Below are 19234 nucleotides of genomic sequence, written 5' to 3' on the forward strand. Positions count from 1 at the left end.
GGGACAGTCACAGACTCCAAAGGGCTCAGTCTTCTGTCAAGGGCCATATGGTACCGTCAGAGACGCGTGTGTGCTTGCGTCTGAGTGTGTCTGTGTGGGAGAGAGAGAGGCTCAAGGTGTCAGAAGGGAGGGTGGTTTAAATTTAACTGCAACAGGGCTGATATCTGCTGCATGGCAGGTTGTGTCTCTCTCCCCCCTCTGCTCTCTCTTTCTGACACACACACACACACACACACACACACACACTTACACACAGTCTGTCTTTACAGTCCCCAGCCAGAGAGATCATCACACACATACACACACACACACACACAATCACAGACACAGCAGCTCCCCCAGTCCGTCAGTAGACGCTCCTTTTTCTTCTCTCCCACCTATCAGACCACCTGGATTGTACAAGGGGCCAGCTGAGGACGCGGCAGAGGAGGAAAAAAAAGGGTAGCAGAGCAAATATTCGCACTAAGGATAGCGATTCATCCGAGGCAGCGGGCTGAAGGCACAGCCAGTGGCACTGCAGAGGCACAGCAGCACTGAGGGCTAAGGATTCTCTGCAAGAGGTAAGACTTGGAGGCTGCGTTTATGTGCATGCTCAAACCTTGACAAAGCAATATTAATATCTCATATTTAGGAAGAAAATGAGGTTGCATCCTGGTGTGTTTGGGATTCGTCAGCATTTTCTGGGTCTGGAAAACATCCAAATCAAGCAGCACTAGGAATCCCTGGCAAATGCAAAGTTATATGTGCAATATATTCAGATTGCTCTTAATAAAAAATCACTGTCTGAGATCATACATGCTTAAAGCTGCACCTGCTTTTCATTAATAATACATGTTCTGAAAAACTTTTTTTCTGCATTTAAGATCAGTCCACTTTGCTGGTACAAATATTCATATATTTTATTTTAAGGCAAATTAAACTGGGTTGCGTCATTGAATGTTTCGGTTCATCAGCATTTTGTAATGTCCTTGTAATGAAAGTGGAAATCCTTGGCAAATTGTTAGTGATGTGCAATACATCACTACCTGACATTTTAAATTACAAACATTCCTCCACTTTCTTAGTTTATTACACCAATATTGTTGAGAACAATAGCTGTAAAGTCCAGATGCACTAAAACGTTTAACTTGAGTGGATTTACAGGACACTTAGTGAGCGGGCTGTAATCTGCATTGTGGCAGCTTTTCTGCAAATTTGCTGCTAATTAGACAGATATAGAGATTAGAGGCGAGTAGAGAGACACTACCTGAAGCTTTTAGGGGGCGAGGGGCTCTCTGTTTAATCTGAGTGGATTACATTTGCTCTAACGGAGTTGGAATTAGCTGGAAAGGAAGTTCTTCTGCAAATCTGCACAGTATTTTGGGTGAACATGATGCATGTTTTTGCAGACTAACAGTACTTCTCAATTGGATTTGCTGGCCAGAGCAAAACATGATACTGCCCCGTGGTCAATTTGCCCACCACATCAAAGCTGCGGTGATAATTCATCCACCTCCTGTGCAGTGATACTCGGACGCTGGTGCTGCATCGTAGGCCGTATCCGTTGCAGCGAGGGAATTTCCAAAGGGCAGGGTGTCCATGAGAAGCCACAGCAGTGCCATACAGTATTTGAGTGCATGGGGGGAAGGAGGGGGAGGTGGGGGGGGATCGAGTTACAAGTTTGGACGCAAATTAACAGAAGTGGGAGAGTAAAATGTCACGCCAATAAAGCACTTTTAATAGAGAAACTAAGACATTTATATTTTCCACTTTAAAAATGCTAAAGCTATTAGCACGTGTTACCACAGGATCGTCCCGCGCACACATCCAGAGTTTGATGACGTGCTGGTATGTTGTGGCATGCTGACCACCACATACACATATAGTAAAAGCGGTGTTAGCCGGAAAAAGGATTAGCGAGGCTCTCGAAGATCGTCACCATGCATTTCGGTTATGAATAGAGAAAGCTACGTTTATGGCTACATTAAGAGCTGATAAGTCATTTTTAGATGAACTGTAACGGCTCTTGTCTGAATTACTTACAAAAGAATTGGACTAAATAACTAAAGGTATCACTCATAGAAATACACTGTATGTCGTTTTTTCATTATTTTCTGGGTTCAATTGACTACAATACACTTCAATTGAAGCAACAGGAGTCAAAGCATTCCCCATACGAAACCTCCCCTCCTGTGAGTAAATATTTGGGTTGACAGAAGGACACCCCTTGGCGCTCCAGATGCAGCTTTAAAAGGCTTTGGTTTTGGTCATGTGACTGGAAGTGACAGGTTAATCTGTTTAAGGAGGTACGGTGGCGATGCGGAGAGCCACAGCCTTCTGTTGCTGCTAATCTGCCGTAAGCTTGAGAAAAGATGGACAACTGATTGATCAGAAATTGATTGGCTCGTATTCATCAAAGTTAACTTTATGAATTCCTGCACAAGAGCTCTTTCACCTAGAAGTACAGAAGACCGTTCATGTCCAGTTTTCAATTCCAAATTGACTGATTTAACCAAAACCAAAATGTTTTTGTTCACTAATTCATGTGGGAGGTTGTTTTAAAGAACAGTTGCAGAGGGGTACAGGTAGCCTAGTGGTTAGTGCGCACACCCAATGTACAGAGGGTGCAATCCTCAAAGGGTACGGCCTGGGTTCGAGCTGTGGCTGTTCCATCAGGTCATTCCCCACTCTCTTTCCCATTTTCTAAATCTGTCCTATCTCTAAATAAAAGTCATAACCCCCCCCCCCAAAAAAAAAAACAAACAACAACAACAACAGTGATATCATGATTTGGTTTAAAATATTGACCAATTTTGTTTGGTTTCATGTGGGACTCCTGATTGGTTTTAACCTCTTAGACTCCAAATATGATTCAAATGAAACAACTACGATATCACTTGTTGGTAAGAATGCAATAACAGTAAGACAACGCCCTATTTTCAATATCAGAAGCCTAAAAACACTGCACTATATCAAATGTGAACATCTAGACAATATTTGACTCTTAAGCAGCAGTGAAACTTCCTTCAAACTTCTTTCCTTGCAGGTTTGATTGACAGATTGAGGGCAGTGGGGCAGAGATCATTAAAGCAGACACGCATTAAGAAAAACCTCCTGGCACCTTGAGCTTCACCAGCTGTAGTTGGGATTAGATGGTTTGGCTCTGAGGCTTTATAGAAGGTGTTTGATTCATCAATGGGGGGAGCTTTGTGTTGCATGGCACGCTACGGTAAGAAGTGTGTGTGTGAAAGAATCAAAGCAAATCTCTCCTTGATTAGCTTAAACAAACATCAAACTAGACTGAAGATTGAATGCCTTTCCATCGACCTGAAATAACAAGATTTTCTTTTATGTGAATCCGTTAAAACACCTTGCTACTTATTAAGTACTAAAAGTGCCTGAATATAAAGGGAAAAGTTACTGAACTTGCTGAAGTGTCTTGAGCTGACACTGTTTGCTGGTGTGATGCCAACAGAAAAGAGGAATCAATACAGAGTCCCATGAGATTATTGCTTCAGGGTGTGATGAAAAACAGTGATTAGAATTCCTGAGGTGTCTTAGACTGCGTTAATGGGATTTGTTGTTGAGATGAGCTGTGAGCAGAGTGATAAGTTGTATCATATTATAAATGGGAGATCTCTTTTTAATTCAGCAGTCAAAGTATCTAAGAGCTAATGTTGTTTTATGATTTAAAGTTGCTGGACTTGTAATTGCTTTGTGTGGGGGAGATGTAGAGAAAGGTTGGAAGAAAAATTTCAAGGGCACAAAGCAGACTGTAATATGTCTTAGAGCTATGTGCGTATAAAAGGTAGAAAGCTTACTACTGCCTTCTAAGGATAATTGGGTTCTACCGATAAAAACTAAAAGATATTTAAAGATATCATCTTGTAGATATTTCGACATGTTAACACAATTACAATGAATGTCTCCTTCATGATTGCCCAAGAGGTATTCTGTTTGTTTTTTCACTGAATGCATTAGACAGGTTTTAGTTACACTTTTGTTACAATAATACATTTTAAAAGCTCAAGTCTATAAAAGTGATCAAAGGAATACTGTCAAACTAATACCTGGACAGTGTGCCACAACATTTCTCTAAGGCTCAATAAGTGGGCAAAAGGAATACCACAGGGTACCTGAGAGGGACCACTAAACTTTAACTCTGCTTTTTAAACTCTCTACCCTCACAAATTTGTTTTACATAATCTGAATCCCCCAAGCTGTTGAACCCTATAAACAGGAGGAGATCACAGCGACTTGTTTCAGTCCAGGTATCCTGTTTCTCTCACAGAATACCAGCTGCACACAGCTCTGGGAAAAGAGCACTATATATATATCAAGAGAAAAGCCAATGTTATCCAACATCGGTACTCTCTGTGTGTCTCACAGCTTGACTTGCAGCCTGCTGCTGTCAAGTAAAGTCAAAATAAGAGCAGAGATCAGTTTATTGGGCATTGACAGATCAGATGGAGGTTGCTTTTGTTGAACATGTTCCCTATGAGGGCTAGTGAAGACAAGAATAAGACGCTTGTAACATTTGAGTCAGTCATTTAGTCAGCTTATCAACTCTTTCGTTAAACAAATTGCCTTTACATCAATGTTATTTGTAGTTTGACAGAATCAAAAGAGCTGACAGAAAGAAGGGCTGGCAGGAGAATCTCCTGGTAAAATCAGAGAGAAAAATGTAGCTTAACTGCCTTACCCTTATAAGCAATAAGTCTGACATGCTATAAAGTCTACACCCTTGGACTAATCCTCTGGTAAAGAGCTAGTTGTGGCTCCTACACTTCTCTCAGCCCTGGAGGTTGCAGTTTAGAATTAAAGTAATAATTTTTCGTACACTCTGTAAAGGGTCCTTCTGTTGTCTTTATGCTGCATTTTATTACTGACACGTTCCTACAGATAAGCTTTTCCCCCTGAGGTGCATCACTGCAGAAGCCTCTTGACTCCAGGTGCATAAATAATTCACATCCATATCTCTTTAAGCCTTAGCTGGACCAACTGGTTCTGTTGGGATTTGCTCATATCTGTGGAAGTGTTAAAGTGAGTAATGCTTGTACAGAAGCAGCATCAGGACACCATGGAGCATTAGTGATGGATGGCTGCCTGTGCTGCATTTAAAACTATCCGTCCATGTGGGCAATTTGAGGCTCAGATATTTTGGTGTTAAAATGCAACACGGGGAAAACCAAAGAGACGAAAAAGCCACATACATCAGTGTTCTTCTTTGAACTGGATTTGAAGTTTAAATTTTCCCTGAATCATATTTCGTAAAGTACAAGAATATGCTCTTCTTGGATCCCTTTTTTAACATATTCTTAGATGGTGTGAAATGACGATCTTACTATGACTGCTTTTACAAGAAGAAAGAAAAAGAAAATCATAGAAGGAAGTGAGACAGCAGAAATATTTAAGAAGCAGAGCAAACAAATCCAGTTTGAGATGGAGAAGTCTTACGGGATGAGGCACAAGTACAAAAAGGAAAACAGAAAAAGACAAGAACTGTGTTGAAAGAACACTTCAAAATATATATTTATATAAAAACTGCGCTCAGAGACAAAATAATCTCAGGACAAACCCTCCAAAAGAGGACACAACTGATTTACATCTTATGAAGATGACGTGAAAAAAAAAGAAGGCAAAAGCTACATATATGATCCTATAAGATCAAGCCAAATGCATATATTAAGTCATTTATTCAGTATGGTGTTGCATGTCAACAAACTGAATTAGCTTGAAAATAGTCATAAAAAAAAATAAAAAATAAAGACACTATTATTATGGGTCAACCTTTACCAATACAATCTTTAAGCTGGTAGGTGATTTTTTTTAACTTTCCAATCCATTCAAATCCCTGCACTGTGTATTGCATTTGCTATTTTACAGGTTTTGGCCTTCTGTCAATTGAAAAAAAAAAAAGCTCAAGCCTGACAGCAAGACACAGACAATTTGAAAATTACAATGCAGACGATAACAGCTTGCAGTAAAAGCCATGAAACTTCATGTGCAAGTTACTGCAACAATAAAGAGATCTCACTCAGAGTTAATGGAGAAGAACAGACAGAGCTGCACTGTCATTCATCGAACAAATAAGGGAATGTATTGTTGGTATTGCAACATAATGATGCAGAACATTACATAAGCTACAACTCCTTATTGACTGTGGCATCAATTGAAAATCTTTCCTTTGTGCACTAATTGTAAAGAAATAAAAGTGTCACCAGCTAAGATTAGTTGCAGTCCCGAGTTTTAACCCTGCATGTCTCTTAATTTCATGGAGCTATTAATGTAAGTTCTCAACATCGCTGGGATTTGAAGATGCGTCATCACCTTTACTTTATTTAGAGCCAATGTTCTCTGTCAAATATACAACGAGGGCCCACTGAAGTCAGATTCCACTGCTAGCTGTGTGACGTGGTCGATGCTTTCCATGATGCAGCGCAAACTGTCAGGTCCATGTGCACGATGAAGACCACAGCCGCCGCTGGCTGGTTCGGCATGTCAGACAGATTAACACGTAACACTGTGGAGTCCTGCTCTACTTAAAAATGTATGTTCCCTGTGAGAAAGGACTTTTGAGAGGTACCTATGTAAACCGGTACAGACTACAGTGAGCACAAACATCTCTAAAAGGTGCAAAAATATCTAGCTGGGCTCGATCTACAAGCATCTCCAAAGCTCACATATCAATATGCCATTAATCAGGGGTATCTGCAGGTTTAATTCCTGTCAAGAGGAAGCAAGGCAGTGACTCTGAAATAATGGCAAGGAGGTTTTCAGGCAGCCAGTGACGACTCTGGATTCAGTTAAAACCCCAAGATAAAACATTTACTCCTTTTATTTTCTTAGAAGACGTTAACAAGCGCATTTTAGAGCTTCTCTGTTTGGTGATTTGTTCCCCCTGTCAAGAGCTAGGCGAGCTGTTTTAGCTGTTTCCAGTCCTTATGCTAAGCTAGGCTAATCGTCTTCTGGCTATAACTTCACATATTGTTCGACCGACTTTATTCCTTCAGCCTATCAAACAGCAAGAAAGTTAATTTGATAAACCACTCTTTTTGCAATGAAACTAACTGCTGGCATGGTATTGTCTTTGTGAACTAGCTTTTGGACGTTAAACTAAGTAAGCTCAAAATCATGGCGTGTTCTTCTGTAGCTTAGCTTTGCTTTGCCATACATTATGTAAACTAAATCTGTACGGAGCTCTCAGTCATGCCAACCTCAACATGAACCTGCTCACATCTTGCTGCTATTCCTGCATTGTATTCCCTGCCGGGCCTCGACTTTGGTTGTGAAATTCTTGGCATATGTAACATGATTGGATAAAGCAACACAGGTGGCAGCTTGATGCTAAAAATGCACTGAAGAAAAAAATAAAACACCAAAAGGATCCCTGCTGCTAACACTCTGTTTTCAGCGTCAGCCACCATTGTTGCCCCTCTGTGTGTTTGCTGTCTCTATAGAAACAGACCAGGGGCTTAGCATGGCTCTGTGACCTCTGCATACGCTAAATGACAGGGTCAATTATCGGGCTATTTTCTGATGACCCACTAACATTTCAACTACTGTCTCTTATTTAAGAGAAGCTCGGCATGTTGAGAGCTAATGGGAACATGGGAGGGAAGGACAGGAGTTTATGGCAGAGAGAAAGGTCAGTGCTGCAACATATGACAGTTCATTTACTCACTTTGGCCAGAACAATATCGGACCCATTTGGGAAATGTCCGAAATTGGCATGGTTTTTAAATAGAGAGATTGTGTTTGGCAGGAGTGTGACAGGGATGAGGCCCAGGGCTCGACACACGGTGTCGGAGAGGGTGAAGGAGGGTGCATTGCACCCATCTGCCAAGATGACTCATCGGCTGTGCAGGGGGGCCAAAGCCACAAAACTGCTTCACAGTTTGGTGTCCAAGTGGTGAAGGAAAAACTGTGGTTTTGGGCAGCTTATCTTGGGCGTTTATTTCAACACAACCTTGAATTCTATTATTTTGCTATTTTCATCTGAATCAGGAGTTTGCAGAGACCTTCATGCACAATGGTTTGCACTCTCTACATACAAAAATTGATTTTAATGTTCTCTTACGCTATAAAAATACATACATGGAAGAACACTCTGCACGCATGACTCGTGCTGTGACTCGGTACAAGACAATCCAAGCATAGGCTTGCACAGTATTGCTGGAAGACGTGAGGCTCACCGACTTTTTGAAAAACAAAAACATGAGTCAGCTCAAAGGGAAATGTTGTTTTGCAGCTTGGAAGCAGCACAGCCACTGAATATTAACAAAGGCAGGAGACGCGGCAGAGAACTGCATCATCTATTTTCTCATTTTGGGGTTACCTTGGGATAAATTGCATCTCTTGTGGTATAATGTGGTCCGCAGGCCAATGCTTTGTTACTTCTGGTAGAAAATGATACGTTTTGACCCTTGATTCCTCTTTGTTTTTGGCCTTTAATATTAGATATATGGCTATTAGAGTCGCTAGAATCAACACTTATCTGAATTAACAAAGGATAACATGCACTTTTGAACCATTTTGGCATCTTTCAGCTCATTGTTTTGGTTCAGTGACTCGTCAACAAACTATTATTCACTCTTACTTCTTTCAAAGCGTTATTTCCAGCAGCTGTTTTTAGTTTATAAAACTACCACTAACAAAGTTACTTAGAGGTTGAGTATGTCAGTGTTGGCTTTGCATTTTGTTTATGCTGCCCCCCTGTGGCAAAAAACAAACAAACTATAATTGCAGGTTAAAAAGCCCTGCAAACACTATTCCCCAACTTTGTTGTCGTCAGATGTTTACTCAGATTACTGAGGCTCGTTTCATGATAGATCGACAGAAAACCATGAGACCCTCCCTACCGTGGAATGTTAGTATTATTTATTGTTAATTATGTAGATGTCATTTTATATTTGACCAGTGTTGCAAACTACTTTAATGCCCTGAACAGGAAAACAAAAATCACCTGCTTATTGTTTTAAATAAATAATATTTCAGGTGCTCAAACTGCTCTCTACATCTTTTCATTTAGCAGCAAACCTTTTTTTTTTTTGTTGTTCAAATGAATAACGCGACAATAATTTAAAGTCATTTGAGCTCTGGATGGGATTTAAATCACTCACTATCAGACAGGTGACCACATGTCCCCTGGAGAAATTCATGAGCTAAGAGATAATGAGATCCAATCCAGTTAATAATGTGCCAACAATATGCTCCAGGACATTTTGGACGCACAGGTCCCAATAAAAGCTCATTATAAACAAATCACATCTTCCTGTTTGTTTGTTTATCAGATACAGTCAGCCTGATTGATTTGCTGATGTGCATTTAATCCAAACACTTTGCCGTCACAAGGTCGATGCTCTGATTGCAGCTCAGACATTTGACTTGTAAATGGCTGAAGGTGTGACTCATCACAAAGCTCATTGAGGAGGCTTTTTGGAAACAGCGATGAGTGCAGAACTGCAGAGACAGAAAGGTACGAGGAGGCAAAGTTAAGCCTGCATTTAATTATCCTTCAGAATACGTTTTCATTAGATGAAGAAGGAAGTTGCATCCATAGAGAATCATTCCCTGGACGGAGAAGTTTGAAGGAATATGAAAGATCGTAAAGATTTGCTTATCGCTCATATACTGATTTAGAATAGGTCTTTTGGTGTTTTCACATTGGAGGATAGACAGACACTAAACTACTACTAAACTAAATAAGGTACACAAATATCTTGTGAGCGTGCATTTTATGTAGACTTCTCTCCCATCATGCAATACAACTGCAGCAATTATTGCAATAAAAGGCTCAAAAAACAATAACAAAAATCACTGGCAATGGTGTTTAAACATCTCCAGAACCACAAAGAGTAAAAAAAAAAAAAAAAAAAAAAAAGATAGTTTGAAAGAAACATTTTGCTGTCTGATAGTTTGGTTCATTGTTAGTGTCATTTCCTGTTTGTTTTGTCACATAATTGCTGAGTTTCCTGTCAATATGAAGTGCCAAAAATGAGCTGACAAGTTGTATACTCATAGGAAACCTGTACACTACATGGATTATAGTCTCCATAGTATAGTATAGTAGTAGATTTGAGTAACTTCAAAGGGAACATTAAAGACTCACTTTGCTCTGCTAATTTCAATAGAGCAAATGGTAAAGTGGGGAACTGGTGGCCTAGCGACTAGGTAGCGCTCCATGTACCCTGATTTCATACTCTATCCAGTGTCCTCTGTAATAAAAAGGCATTAAAGCCAAAAAAATATCTTTATAAAAAAAAAAGAATAAATAGCAAATGGGAGAAACTGTCTATTCTTGGACGTGACCTTGAGGCTCTCATTCATCGACTCAGTTGATAGAGAGTCAAACATTTATTTGGAAGCATCCAGAGATATTCCTAAGGTCTCATGCATTGAGTAATGACCACAGATACACCACCAAAAATGGACACAAAAACAAGATTCTGTAAAAGACAACTCCCCATTAAATTACCCCATTTCAAGTAGAAGACAAATCTGCAGCGTCTCAGAAACAAGCCTGCTGAACTCTGTGATACCGTGCAGGGAAAGTCCCTTTATCACTTGATAAATGAAACCTTGGCTGCTGGAGGTTACATGCAGTGGACTACAGTACAGTTCCTCAAAAGGACGTGTTTCAACACCACCAAGCAATGTCACAGCTACACTCCTCAGTTCTGCTCTGCAGGGGATTGAATGACCCCTAATTTTAGCCCGAGGTTTGTCGGCCACTAGACAGATTGGATTACGAGCAAAGAGGAGAGGACGCAATAGTCATTAGTTGGGGAGATAATTAGGAAAATCACAACACTACTACTTCACTCGTACTTCATTTGTGAGGTAATATTTTTAATCCCTCAAGAGTAGGGATGTTTTTCTTCTAAGAGAGTCCAAGCAACTAATGTTGGTAATTATTAAACCTCAAGCTCAGGAACAAAAACATAAATAAACACAGGGGGTGGAAGTGAAGAGGGCATAAATCCACTGCAACAACAACTGTCAATCATGTGACAATTATCTTTTATTAAGCTATGCTCATTCAAAATAATTATGAACAGTATTACAATATTTATATCAAATCTTCCCACTTGATATTAAAAGTGGAGGTATATGTCTATTAGGCCTTGATGTCAGAGTTTGGCATATGGCCGTTCCCATTTTATCGGAGCCAGAAGGGACCATATATGGACAAAAAGGTGGAGTGAGGTGCTGGCAAATGTGATAGCGCCAACGGTAATGATAGTTTGGTGAGCAAGGTGCATCTATAAGTCACAGATTTCGAAACAATTTGGCATTTTTCTCACCAGGGGAGGTGCACCCTACTGGCTACAAGAAAGCATTCAAGTTGTACACTCTTTTCAGATAAAAGACACAAAAATGAGCGAGACATTTCAGTCTGGAACAGAGTGGTGTACTGATTGAGCAACAAATAGGCAGGCTGCGAACATGGCTAAAAAAAAAAAAAAACAACAGAAAGGATGATATTCTTGAGGTTATCAATGAATGAAGACTTCAATTATAACTAAGTCAGATACTTATGTTAGTGTGCTGAGGGTAAAGCTGCAGCATGTGAAGCAGCTGATGGATGCTGTGACCCTGTAATCCTTTACTGTCAATCCTCCGACTCTACGCAGATGGATGGACAGACCGGGAATGCTTTGGTTAATGAATGAGTGAGTGAGAGGCGATAACTTTGTTACGGGTTTGTTTTTCTACCTGATGGGATTGTGAGTACGGTAGCTTTAATCTTCAGTTTATTGGCTTTCTGGACGAGATGCTAGCTGATGTTAATATTTGATTATTTCTATACTGGACGGTACAGAAGTACTCTATCTTCCATTACTGCAGACAATGTGACAGCCTGCTGAGCAGCTGTTGAACCTTTTGACTTCCTAATCTGCTATTGTACAAAGACTTGAGAGCATGTTTCTTTGGGGTTTTCACATACACGTTAACCGAACACTCTGCCAGGTCTTTATATAGGTTGAGTATCTGTTCCTGGAAAACACTTCGAAAGAGGACTAACTTAAAACCACTGCATTCTCTCAATGGTAAAAACACAACACAGCCATGTGGCAGATTTTCTGTCTAAATGTCATCTTAGGTATTTGAAGACGTAAGTTGTCTGCATGCCACTGATCCAGTTATGCTATGTAACACTCTGTAAACTACGACCAGGACAGGTTGGGAGTTCAAAACATAACCAGGTGCTAAACCAACATTTTTCACATTCTGATTTGTAGATCAGGGTCCTATTTTGGCATTTTTACTGCAGTTTTTTTGTTGTTGTTTTTCTTTTCTTTTGCTCTTCGGTTTTCCTTTAGTTTGTTGGACTGTGGTTGTTTTTTTTTTACTTTCAGACCATCATACTTTACAACTTCCAACCTCCTTTAACACAGTTTTTTTTTTTTTATCAGAAGCACACATGCATATTGTCCGACAAGTCCAACTAAATGATGGTTTTAATGGCAGTCATCAAAAATAGTCCCAATATGAGTGATTAAAATAACTTCAGAAATATGAAGTGAGAAGAACATAGAACAGAGCTGAGCAGCATCATTCAGAGTCCATGAGATCAAAACAGCCCCTCCCAAAAATAAAAAAATGCTGCCCTCTGCTGGCCGAACAAAGCTTACAGTTCCAAAGTGGGAAATTTGACCTCGGAACAATAAAGCAGTGTTATGATCAAATCCAAAGCTATTAGCTCTTTTCTACTCCTATTTCTTGTTTTTGTTTGTGTGAATCATTTTTCATGAGTCTGGCAGAAGTTGCACAGCACAAACATTGGAAGAAGTGATAATGCTATTTGTCAAAATAGGAGACGTGTGGGCTTAAAGTTGCTCTTATTCAGATCAATTCAAACAGTATTTGGAGATGAAAGTTGTCCCAATGATTTAGTGTTTTTCTGTGTGGACATGTTTTGGATCAAGTGAGAAGGATCAGGGTGTCAGGATGTTGGGGCTTGAAGGTGATTTGTCTTCTTCCCTGGTGGCCTTAATGCTGACAGATCTGTTCAGATATTCACACCTTCCTACAATCAGATCCGTGTGGATCTGCTCCGTCCTGTGGGCGCACAGGGGCCTTTAGAGGGGCCGAGGGCGAGCAGGAACACAGGATCACATTTTAAAATATGGAAAGAGATCTGAGTGTTTTTAAACTGTTGCCTAATCAGGGGAAACTCAGATAGACATGTTAAACGACTTGCTGAAATCTAAATGTGAAAGTTGTCCAAACATAAAGCAAACCTCCTCCCATCAGTCAGGAAAATGGGACAGTGTCATGCTCTGACAAACTCAATTTCACGCAGAACACATCGAGCAGCTCCGGCAGCACACTCTAGATGTGTATAGGATGCAAATTTGTTTTATGCATCTTAACTACAGAGCTTTTGGTGCTACAAGTGTGGGGAGGTACAATTTCATTCCTGGTCCTTTGGTGCTTCCATATCTTCCTAGCAGAGGTTCATGAGAACAAGTATTTCTAGAATGACTAAATAAGATTTATTTTTACAAAATTGCAAAGACAATTTACACACAAGATGCAGTGCATCCATGTGAAACTGTAGACAAACATTCAGAGTTTAAAGGGAAAAGATGGCGCAACCTTCAGCCGCTTATTGTTCCACTTGTTTACAGAGTGGTTGCTAGCTATGTTTGCCGGTAATTTGGCTTCTAAGCTCGCAGGAAAGGGCAGAGTTGTTTACTGTGCTGTATCTTTGAGTTTGACCCAACATTACAAAGTCACGTACAGTAGCCAGCATGCCACTGAACCGGATGACCCTGTTGTATTAAATGAATGACATTAGAACCATCCAGCAGCTCCAGGCCAACTCAAACCCCACCAGGCCTCCAGCTTCTCTTTCTCATAATCACCTGCTCTAAAACAGACAAGGTTACAGTCTGATGACACTGAATGTAGAGCACCTGCCAATGCATGAAAGCCGATACATCATATTAAATAGATTCTGCATGTCAGAGGCATGTTTTGAGGCTTACATGAGACCTGGCCAAACATAGAGGCGAGTTCAGAGAGCTTCATTTAGATAATGAGGTTTCCTGCATGAGTGTCATGTTCTGTCGAATCAAAACAGCAGAACGATTAGGTTGTCTGCTCTAACCCGAACTAATGTTACATAGAGTGAAAAGGCATACTCTCCTTGCTAATGATGAAAACTAGTAGAGCAAATAAAAAAAACTTAATTCAATCAACCACAATGAAGCAGTACAATTTTTTCACAGTATTTAATCGACCTTTATCATGGCGTAAGAGACAAATGGCAGCCATGTGACTATAAGGTGAATGAGATCATGTGAAAGATATTCTCATGGCAACAGTGTTGCTCCAGACGAGACAAAAAAAAAAAACAGACAGCATATGTGAGTGTGTGCATTAACACATTCAATACAGTAAGTAAGACTAATTGCATGTATGCTTGGCCAAGTTTCATAGTTTAGCGTCAGGCTTGGCCCTCCTCCCAGACTGAAAACTCTTCAAATGCAAAGCTGGCAGAGGAAGTATGAGTCACGATCAATGCTCTGTCTTTTCTCCTATACGTTCCCAGAAGAATAACCATCTCCACTGTCCTCACCGTCTGTTACCTGGATGAGCTCAGAGATCAGAAACACATTCCCTAGTCTGTCTTAGATCAGAAAGCATCAGTGTTTCATTCTCTGTTTTTTTGTTTTTTTTTACAGAGACAGTCTGAAAATCAGGTCGTCTCTCAAATGAAGCAAAGTACATTTATTTAACTTTGACATTTAGAAATATGTAGAACGGTTTCATCATCTCGACTGGAAAAGACATGAGGGCAATAACTATACAACAGAAAAAATAAAGGAGCTAATTTTTGCAGTTGCACAGCTGGTCACCGAAAAAAATGCAGTATACTTCTAATTACCATCAACAAAAATTCACATCTCTTCAGAGAGTCCTTCATCTAATTCAATTTGCTGTCACTTGAAACAAAGACGCTGAGATCCTAAACTGGATACTTTTTTCCCCACTTTTTGCTCGAGTACTCCCCATGCTGTGTTTCAGTTTAACACAAATACACAAAAGGAGTAAGGAGACAACTCAAGGGATCACAACGGGTTGATTCCTCCACACAAGCACACGATCAGAAAAGCAAGAAATGTCTCACGTACACAGTCGACCATCATAGGAGCAGCAGAACAAGAATACAGAGAATCCAAATATAAATATTTAAGCTCAAGCTGCTCAAAAATGTGTTTTGCTTGATGTTACTTCACTATGTGACATCACAGTCCAGTCTACAACCAGAACGAGTGGGATGAAGAGACTCAAGTATATATACAGTAAGAGTGGACATAAGGATGTGGGGTACATGCTGTTCCCATCAAATGGAAAATATTTGCAGAGATTCTGGATTTGTTCATGTATGAAAGGATTGTTTATTTTAAGCTTTTCTATCAAAATCACTGAACTGTTTTCATCCCAAGCAGAGTACTTTTACATCTACTTTCTAAAGTTTAACATCACCCTCTGGACAGGTTTAAAGCTCTTTTAATTGTCTTTATAGCTCCCACCTCACATGTAAGGGCTATATTTGGGTTGTCTTATTGACACACATACTGACCCTGACTTTCAGAGTTTTGAAGGTTTGAATTTTATTGGCATCATGGCGCCCCCTGGTGCCTCACAGTTTCTCTTTTACAGCTCTTTGTGTACCTTATGTCCTACAAGAGCTGATGACAAATGAAAGCTAAGAAACAATGTTTTGCCTCCAGTGGTATTTATTATCACGTCTCTATTTCCAGCAGGAAGATCTTGCATGCTATTCATCTGTTCCAATTCATTGAGTTTAGTCCACATAATCAGATTTAGAAATGCACAGTGGAACTAAACTCTTACTGAATATGATCTCTGTCTGTTTGACATGCATGCAGGAAGAAATATGTTACAGTTTCTGGCCTGTCCAGAGATTTCCTGGGATTGCATCATGTAACAGAAAGAAGGCCTTGATGTAAAAAAATGTGCAGCCTCTAAACCAAGCGGGCATTTTAGCAACTATCAGTCCTGTAGCAGAGAGTCCCTGACATATGCTGTGCCCTAAATCTGAGCTAATGCATCGTTTTTTTTTTTTTGTGTCCTCGAGTGCTCCTGTGCACGACTTCAGCACAGAGGAATTCCCAAACCGCTTCTCTTGTTGCTTTACGGTCCAGCTCACTAATGATCCCAGGAAGCATCCCCGACGGTTTTATGGCACCTCATCCGACCTCGAGGCCAGAGTGCTGATCGCTACCTGTTGCTGCGGCAACCAATGCACTGTTTGTAAACATTTCAGTCTTTTTTTCTTCTTTTGGCTGGATGCTGGTAACCCCCCCCGGCACAGCATGCTACTCTTTACTCTCTGACAGTCAATCTTTAGGGACAGTTAGCGATACTGATTCATTTAACATGAGCAGAAACACTACAGCTTTATCCTTATCTTACTTGTCTAAAGTTTTCACCACTTAATGTTTAAACTGAAAGAAGTAACACACAGAACATCTATCTGTTTACCATTAAGGCATCAAGGTGCGACTGTGACTTGTCTCGAGTATTATTTGGTTCGGGAAGAGTAGTTCATAAACTCTTCAGTTACTACAGTTTGTAGCTGTAACAAATTCATGCACAACTCTTAACTTCATGATGCTCTTTTCAAGATGTTTTTAGTCTATCCTGCCATAAAAATCAGAAACTTCCTCTAAGCAGAAAAAAGAACAGTCTTTTTTTTTTCCTTTCATGGCTTTCTAACCTTGAATCCTCTAACATGTCTTGCTTTTATCTCCCCCTCTTCAGTGTGTGGCCTTGCATTGACACACTCACACACCGTACATATGTTTGTGAATCATAACATGCATGAAGTAAAGTAACGATGCCATGACATTATTCACAGGTAATGTCAAAAGAGTAATGGGTGAATGACAGATACCATGAATAATAAATGCTGTGTTTGCTGCACTTGAGTCCTGACTGTGCAGAAGATGTAAAAGTATTCAAAAGAAACTCCAAACAGTGGATATTTGATTACACAGCCCAGCACATGGTTGTGACTTCACATTCATCACACCTGACCTGCAGAGTGAAAAACAAAACAGCAGATTTTACACACATCTGACTGCCTTTTGTCTCGTCCGTTTACTTCCTCCTGTACTCTGTTAACTCTGATATATTGGCGCGTGACTTTACAGTTCCGCTGTGAGTCAACACACGCTGGGCTGAAAACAAGCATCTAAAAGTGGATTTGCTATGCCCCCCCCCCCCCCCCCCCCCCCCTATGAAAAGCAGCTCTTGCTCTGCGTGATCTATTTTTCACGGGTCACAGACAGATTGTGACGCATACTGGAAGAATACTGCTTCTGTATGGGTAACATAAAAATCCACTGCGGCCTAACATTTCTGGTATTTTGTTTAAAATCTGCTGTCTCCCCTGAAAAAGTCTGGGTAGCTTCGAAAGAAACAGTTTTGAGAAAGAGACCTATTTGCTTTTTTTGTGAGGGGAGAAGTCTGATACTAGTTTCTAATGTCCATACGTTCATTCTGAATATGAAGCCAGCGACTTGTTAGCGGTAAACTGAGCACAAACACTGGAAACGGGACAACAGCTAGCCTGTCTGTTTACAAAGGTAACTAAATCTGCTTCCCCAGCCCCTCTAAAGGCTCCGGATTTGTGATGAAAGAAATATTTCAGAGGACGACTTGTTAAGACGCCTCCTGGATGGAGTTAGGCTTCCCCATGTCATTGTGCTAATCTTACTGGCTGCTGGCAGTGTCATCATACTGTATTTATCCAAGAGACATCACAGTCGTAAGAATCTTCTAATTTAACTTAAAGCAAGAGACCAAATAAGTCTAAAACCTTCAAATATTGTCTTATCTTATTTCATTCACACAGCTAAGCCAACAGACGTTACAACAGGTGTAAGATTGATCGTGAACATACAAACATGTGAGTTGTAAAAAACTGTAAACAACTTTCAGCAAGAAAGCAAAATAACGCCTGTCAGTTCTCGATTTTTGTAATTTTAGTAATGTGTGAAGATGAGGCAAACAGAGCCCCAGACTAGTGTGAAAAACGTTCAGATATGTTTGCACACAAATGCAAACAAATGCATTTTGCTTCGAAAAGTTACGATTTATTTTTATAAACGCTGGTTGAATTATGTAAAAAGACAGTTCGCTGTTTATGCAGGATCTTAATCTTAAAATATCACATGTGAACTTTACTGGAACCAAAAGGATAAAAATGGTGCGCTTAAGTGTGTTGAGACTAAACAATCTGCTTTATGAAAAGCTTGAAAAATGTTAAAGACCTCTTGCTGTAATTACTGTAAGTGGTGATTTAGTGTACACTTTGTGTACAGTACGCTGCATGCTAGAGATCTTCCATCTTTCCCCTCCCTCTCTTCCCTTTCCCTGCTTTCTTTTGATCTGCGTGTCTCTTCCCCTCAATCATATTGACAGCCGCATGATGTCAGACTGCAGGAATTTACTCTGTAATTTGTGAGGGTGTGTACATGCGTGCATGTGTTCTGTGAGTTTGTGTGCCTTTCTGCAAGCTACTGATGTTTCCAGGCATATAATGTGTGTGTGTGTGTGTGGGAGGAAAAATGGAAGAGGTGTGTGTTTTTTTGTAGCACACCTGCTTCCTCACCTTTCACCTTTCTGACTTTTTAACTGCCCGGCCTCTGCTTCACTTCCAGCTCCCATGAAAAGTGAAGTCATCGCTAAAAAAGTCATATTTTTAGACAGCAAGTGCTCGTGCATTTCAGTGTCCTTGACGGCATTCAAAAAGATTTAATACATTTGGGAACGGCCTTTAAATATATGAGTGTGTGGCAGGGGTGTGGTGCCGCTTTAGATTGTGAGTCCCAAAAGTCACAGAAAGGATCCAAAATCATAAAGACCCAAAATAATACATTTAATGGTTTCCTTAAGTGTTCAGATGTGCGGTATAAATACTGGATGGCCATTATAGATGGACTTTATGAGCGTTTATGAGTTAGTGACTGGCTGGCTGGCTGTCTTGGTGAGTTCATTGCTTAGAAACTCTTTGAATGAATGAGCCTTTTGACCTGGTAGCAAGTCGAGGAAGCCTTGGTGGTCCTAGCTAGACAAGTCCGAACTGCCAACTGTTTCCAGTAACAGCTTTGCTTTTGGCTTCAGACATTGTCCACGCTGCTTAATGAGCGCGCGAGGTAATGGAAGGTCCTCAGGGAAGAAGGAAAAACACGGGAAAAACATATGAATG

At 40.3% G+C, this 19234-nt stretch overlaps 1 protein-coding gene across 2 annotated transcripts in view; it reads left to right on the top strand.

Moving 5' to 3' along the window:
• The first annotated feature begins 216 nt into the window (after positions 1-216).
• The window catches only part of filip1l (filamin A interacting protein 1-like), a 61791-nt gene continuing 42773 nt past the window's right edge, over positions 217-19234 (top strand). For both annotated transcript variants that reach the window (XM_065951752.1, XM_065951753.1), the window contains exon 1: positions 217-560. The gene's annotated coding sequence lies outside the window, so the exon portion shown is untranslated. The remainder of the gene's footprint in view (positions 561-19234) is intronic.

Source organism: Labrus bergylta, chromosome 24, assembly GCF_963930695.1.
Source record: "Labrus bergylta chromosome 24, fLabBer1.1, whole genome shotgun sequence".
NCBI classification, from domain to species: Eukaryota; Metazoa; Chordata; class Actinopteri; order Labriformes; family Labridae; genus Labrus; species Labrus bergylta.